The 6,000-nt window shown below is 48.9% G+C and overlaps 1 protein-coding gene across 6 annotated transcripts in view; it reads left to right on the top strand.

Annotated features, from left to right (window-relative positions):
• Positions 1-4,241: 4,241 nt before the first annotated feature.
• MAPKAP1 (MAPK associated protein 1) overlaps positions 4,242-6,000 on the top strand; it is a 260,780-nt gene continuing 259,021 nt past the window's right edge. For 3 of the 6 annotated variants that reach the window (XM_074395347.1, XM_074395345.1, XM_074395350.1), the window contains exon 1: positions 4,268-4,508. The gene's annotated coding sequence lies outside the window, so the exon portion shown is untranslated. Of the gene's footprint in view, positions 4,509-6,000 lie in introns of all 6 variants that reach the window. The other 3 variants (XM_074395349.1, XM_074395348.1, XM_074395351.1) reach the window with 2 other exon arrangements.

The raw sequence follows: 6,000 nt of genomic DNA, 5'->3' as shown, positions 1-6,000 counted from the left end.
CTGGCAAAATCCTTGGATCAATCCAACTTCCCATTCTTTGTGTGTGTGTATCGTAACTGCTCTAACTAGCTATAGAATAATCACACAAGCCATCGTATTAGTATCACTATAAATTTAGTCTACCTTCTCAACTAGGACCTCAATACTGTCTTTGAAATCCTACCATACATCCATGCATGCCGACTTACCATAGCAACTAAAGTATTTCAAACCCACAGTCAAAGTTGACTACAAGGCTTCTTTTTTTTTTGAGATGGAGTCTCACTCTGTCACAGGCTGGAATGCAGTGGCATGATCTCGGCTCACTGCAACTTCTGACTCCCTGTTTCAAGGGATTCTCCTGCCTCAGCCTCCCGAGTAGCTGGGACTACAGGCACACGCCACTATGTCCAGCTAATTTTTGTATTTTTAGTAGACACAGGGTTTCACCATGTAGACCAGGATGGTCTCGATCTCCTGATCTTGTGATCTGCCTGCCTAGGCCTCCCAAAGTGCTGGGATCACAGGTGTGAGCCACCACCCCCAACCAACTACAAGGTTTCTTAAGGATGGGGTCCCTGTCTGGCTTTTTCACCACTGAATTTCCAGTGCCTAGGGCAGGCTTGGTACATAATAGGCACTCAGTAAGTATGGCTTACTGGCTGAGGTATACTAATACTGGTAAGCATTAGTAAATGATAGTCACATGCCATTCTGTGAGTTACATGTATTAGCTCATTCCATCCTCACAACAAACCAATGAGATTATGTAGGAGTTTTGTCATTCCCATTTTACAGGTAAAAAGATATTTACAGAAGTAACTTGGAGAGATGGAGTCACAAAACTTGTAAGTGGCAAAGTATTCACTTTTTATTTTTCTAAGGTTTTTTTTTTTTTTTTTTTTTTTTTTTGGAGACGGAGTTTCGCTCTTGTTACCCAGGCTGGAGTGCAACGGCGCGATCTCGGCTCACCACAACCTCCGCCTCCTGGGTTCAGGCAATTCTCCTGTCTCAGCCTCCTGAGTAGCTGGGATTACAGGCATGCACCACCATGCCCAGCTAATTTTTGTATTTTTAGTAGAGACGGGGTTTCGCTATGCTGACCAGGATGGTCTTGATCTCTTGACCTCGTGATCCACCCGCCTCGGCCTCCCAAAGTGCTGGGATTACAGGCGTGAGCCACCGTGCCCGGCCCTTTTTTTTTTTTTTTTTTGAAAGACAGGGTCTCACTTGTTCATCCAGGCTCAGGTACAGTGTTATGATCACGTGTGACTGCAGCCTTGGCCTCCCAGGCTCAAGCAATTGTCCCATCTCAGCTTCCCAAGCAGCTAGGATTACAGGCACTCACCACCATGCCTTGTTATTTTCTTTTTTTAGGTGGAGTCTTGCTCTGTCACCCAGGCTAGAGTGCAGTGGTGAGATCTTGGCTCCCTGCAATCTCTGCCTTCCGGGTTCAAGTGATTCTCCGGCCCCAGCCTCCCAAGTAGCTGGGACTACAGATGAGTACCACCACACCTGGCTAATGTGTTTTTTTTTTTTTTTTTTTAGAGACAGGGTTTCACCGTGTTACCCAGGATGATCTCAATATCCTGACCTTGTGATCCACCCACCTTGAACTCCCAAAGTGCTGGGATTACAGGAGTGAGCCGCCATGCCTGGCTTATATGGATATATATATTTTTAATGTAGAGATGGGGTCTTACCATGTTGCCCAGGCTGGTCTCAAAATCCTGGGCTCAGGCGATCCTCCTGCCTTGGCCTCTCAAAGTGCTAGGAAGTATTTACTCTTTAGAACCTGTAACTGCTTAGCAGGCCCAGTTGATTTCAGTTTTAGATAGGTTGAGTTTATTTACTCTTTAGAACCTGTAACTGCTTAGCAGGCCCAGTTGATTTCAGTTTTAGATAGGTTGAGTTTTATGTGTCTGAGAGACAGTCAGGCAGCTGTGCTTCAGATTGGAGCTTGAGAGAGAGAGAGAGAGAGAGAGAGAGAGAGAGAGAGAGAGATTGAGAGAGAGAGAGAGAGAGAGAGAGAGGGAGATGGAAATGGAGAGTAAGATTTAGGAAGGAACAGACAACCTGATGACCTCAGAAAATCAAATATCCAAACTTGTTCACACCTGCTGCTTTGTTAGAGTGCCTCCGACAGGTCCCTGATGGAACTGTGGGGATGTGTGTGCAAGAGTGCACCTGGGCGCTGAGGCACACTATTCTCCCTAGTACAGGTGTGTGGTAAGATACCAATTATATGCAATCACGGGATGTAGTAAGAGATCAATCATATACAGTCATGCATGGCATGAGGATGTTATGGTCAATGACAGAGTGCATGTAAGATGGTGGTCCCCTACGATTATAATATGGTCTTTTTATTGTATCTTTTCAGCATTTAGATTTTTTTTTTTTTTTTTTTTTGAGATGGAGTCTTACTTTGCCACCCAGGCTGGAGTGCAGTGGCATGATCTTGGCTTCCCTGCAACCTCTGCTTCCCGGGTTCAAGCGATTTTCCTGACTCAGCCTCCCGAGTAGCTGGGACTACAGGCATGTAGATACACAAATACTTACCATTGTGTTAGAATTGCCTACAGTATTCAGTACAGTAACATGCTGTGCAAGTGTGTAGCCCAGGACCAATAGGCGAATACCAAATAGCCTAGGTGTGTAATAGGCTGTGACATTGTGTAAGTACACTCTATGATGTTCATACAACCACAAAATCAGACAACGATGAATTTCTCATGTCCTTATCATTAAGCGACGGATGACCATATTTGAAATACAGGGTATACCCATGGTGTTTTTTCGTTTATTGTTTTGAGACAGAGTCTCTGTCACCCAGGCTGGAGTACAGTGGCCAGATCTTGGCTCACTGCCACCTCTGCCTCCTGGGTTCAAGCCATTCTCCTGCCTCAGCCTCGTGAGTAGCTGGGACTAGAGGTGTGAGCCACTACAACTGGCTAATTTACGTAATTTTAGTAGAAATGGGGTTTCACCATATTGGCCTGGTTGGTCTCAAACTCCTGACCTCAAGTGACCTGCATGCCTTGGCTCCCCCAAGTGCTCGGATTACAGGTGTGAGCCACTGTGCCTGGCCCCATGGCATATTTATTAGTGACTTTAAAATTGGGCAGGGGTCCCCCAGGACTGAAATTTAACCTTGATTTTTTTCTTTTGCTACGGTTCTTTTTTTTTTTTTTTTTTTTTTGAGATGGAGTTTCACTCTGTTGCCCAGGTTGGAGTGCAGTGGCGAGATCCCAGCTCACTGCAACCTCGGCTCACTGTCTGCCACCTAGGTTCAAGCGATTCTCCTGCCTCAGCCTCCCAAGTAGCTGGGATTACAGGCCCTCACCAGCACGCCCGACTAATTTTTTTTTTCGTTTTTCTTTTTGTATCTTTAGTAGAGACGGTGGTTTTACCATCTTGGCCAGGCTGGTCTTGAACTCCTGACCTCGTGATCGCCTTGGCCTCGAAAAGGGCTGGGATTACAGGCATGAGCCACCGCTCCCAGCCACGCTACGGTGCTTTTTTGAGAGACTTCCCAGAGCATCTTTCGGGTGGGAGAACACTCTCACTGTACTGCCCGAATCCATTTTCCCCCTTCACTGTGGCTTTCTCCACTGATTTCCTCCGTGAGAGAGAAAGAAAGCAGCGTGAGTCAACACTAACTTCTGCCTGTGCCAGTCCTCTTGCATCTCATGGAAATCTCCCAGCAGGACTTGAGGAAGATTATTATCACCGCCATATTACAGGTATTATAAGAGAAATAACTAACATTGCATGTTTATTATGTGTCAGACACTGTGCTGGGTGTTTTTCAAGTATCATCCCATTCGATTCCCACAGCAATATACTCTAAAGTTGAAACTATTGCTCTGGATGGGAAAACCCGAGGCTCGGAGTGGAGAGGTGCCACGTCCAGCAAGTTATAAGAGCTGGCATATTTGAACCTAGGTCTTTCTGATACAGAGGCTAAGCTGCCTCATCACTCATTTCTGGACAAACTATGGGCTCTCCGTGGAAATGGGGAGAAAGAATATTCGATGGAGAAGCCTGATACTGATTCCTGCTAAAGGCAAGTCCAGGCACTGGCGTATCTTGCCAGAATTCCGCCTCCGACCCAGGCCTTCCCCTGCACTGGAGGAGCGGCGCGCATGCGCCCGGCCTCCCTCCCGGCCCCGCCCCGCGGGAAGCCCGGGCTCCTTGCTTTCAGCTCTGGGGCTTGCGCACTGCGTCCCCAGCCAGAGGCTCCTTCCCAGTCGGGGACTTCCGGAGCGCCGGGGTGTGGTTCCGGGTCGTGTGCGGCTTTGGGTAATAGGGCTGCTGCTCGGCCGGCCGGCGGCGGCGACGAGCACCAGCGGCATGAGGGCGAACCCGGGAAGCGGCAGCTGAGCGGCCCTGGAGGAGCGCCGGTCCCGGTGGATCCCGAGAGTGCAGAGCTCGGGGCAGGGGCCGGGAGGCGTGGGAGAGCCGGGCCCTCCCCTCAGGAACGTGTCCCGGGGCCGACCCGGCCCGTAGTGTGGAAGCAGCTTCAGGTAAAGGTTGCCCCAGCCGCCAGCTCCCCGCTCGCCCGTCAGCCCACCGGCTTGCCCGCCTGGTTACCCTTTGACCTCTCCGGTTTCGGCGCTGCTCAGCGGGCCGTCTACCGGGCCCCTGCTCAGGTGGCCCGGGAGCATCCGTTTCCTGGCCTTTACCAGAACTGGGGGCTGTCAGGAGTCTGAGGCGGGTGTGTGATTTAGGGGAAGGGAAGCCCGTGGACCTGGTAGTGTTCGGGAGTAGCGGGGGGTGGGGGGGAGGGTGCAGTTGGCTCCGGCAGTTTCTGGTCTTGCACTTGGCAATATCTAGGTGCCCTGGTCTTCATAATGTGAAAATCAAGGTTTTCAAGCATTGCCTGTGTGGTCCTTTTTCCTTGTGTCCCTTTTCCCCGTTTCCCTAAAGGGGTTAGTAGCCTCGCAGCTACAGTGCTGCTGAACTTTGATTCAGTTCTTTGTTTATGGGAGTGGCAAGGAGTCCTTTAGATTTGTTTAAGGCTGGGGGAAAAAAAAGAGCTTGTAGTGTAAACAAGAGGATGACTTTAACTAGAGACCCCCAAATCCACCCGGAAATTGGTTAAAACTTCCTTTTGAATGAGTGAAAAGTAACTTTTGAAGCCCACCACAGTTTCTGGCACTGTGCACAGCACCATGTTGTTATAAACCCAAATCGGCAAAGTTCAAAACTTTCCCAGGTGTGAACAGTCAAATAGAGACACATCGGTTTAAAAAAAAAAGCAGCGTTCTCATTCTCTTTGACAAGCAGAAGGGGTGGATTCCTAATGTTAAAACCCACTTGAGCAGAGGGGGAGGTACCGTGTTTTGTTCTTTATATTTTATGAGCCCACACAAGGTGCCTGGTAAACACTGAAAGAGTTCTTGATGAAGCAATAATTGTTTATGTTTTTCAGTTCACACACCTGCGGGATGTGGAGCATGCTGGTAGCCCTTTCTCATTCAGCTGAGTGCTCATGCCTACCTTAAATACTGTGTGTACCAGACCACTTATATTCCCTTACGTCTCGGAATCTGGCTCCTGGTTACCTTCCCAGTTATGCTCGAAAAGGTCTCCTAGTTTGAGACGAAGTGTAGCTCTTGTTGCCAGGCTGGAGTGCAATGGCGCGATCTCAGCTCACTGCAGCCTCCGCCTCCTGGGTTTAAGCAGTTCTCCTGCCTCAGCCTCTCGAGTAGCTGGTACAGGCGTGCCCCACCACGCCTGGCTAATTTTGTATTTTTAGTAGAGATGAGGTTTCTCCATATTGGTCAGCCTGGTCTCAAAGTCCCAACTTCAGGTGGTCCACCTCAGCCTCCCAAAGTGTTGGGATTACAGGCGTGAGCCACTGTGTCTGGCCAAGGTCTCCCTTTAATTACCCCACCCTGATCCATTACTCTAATTAAGTAGGATCTCAATCACTTGTGTTCTTTCCGGTTCCATTGATTTTTTTAGGACATTCTCCCTACCCTGCCTAGGTTTCCCCTTTTCTCTATCAAGACA

Source organism: Saimiri boliviensis, chromosome 2, assembly GCF_048565385.1.
Source record: "Saimiri boliviensis isolate mSaiBol1 chromosome 2, mSaiBol1.pri, whole genome shotgun sequence".
Classification (NCBI taxonomy): Eukaryota; Metazoa; Chordata; class Mammalia; order Primates; family Cebidae; genus Saimiri; species Saimiri boliviensis.
This window is presented reverse-complemented; position numbering and strand designations above follow the sequence as displayed.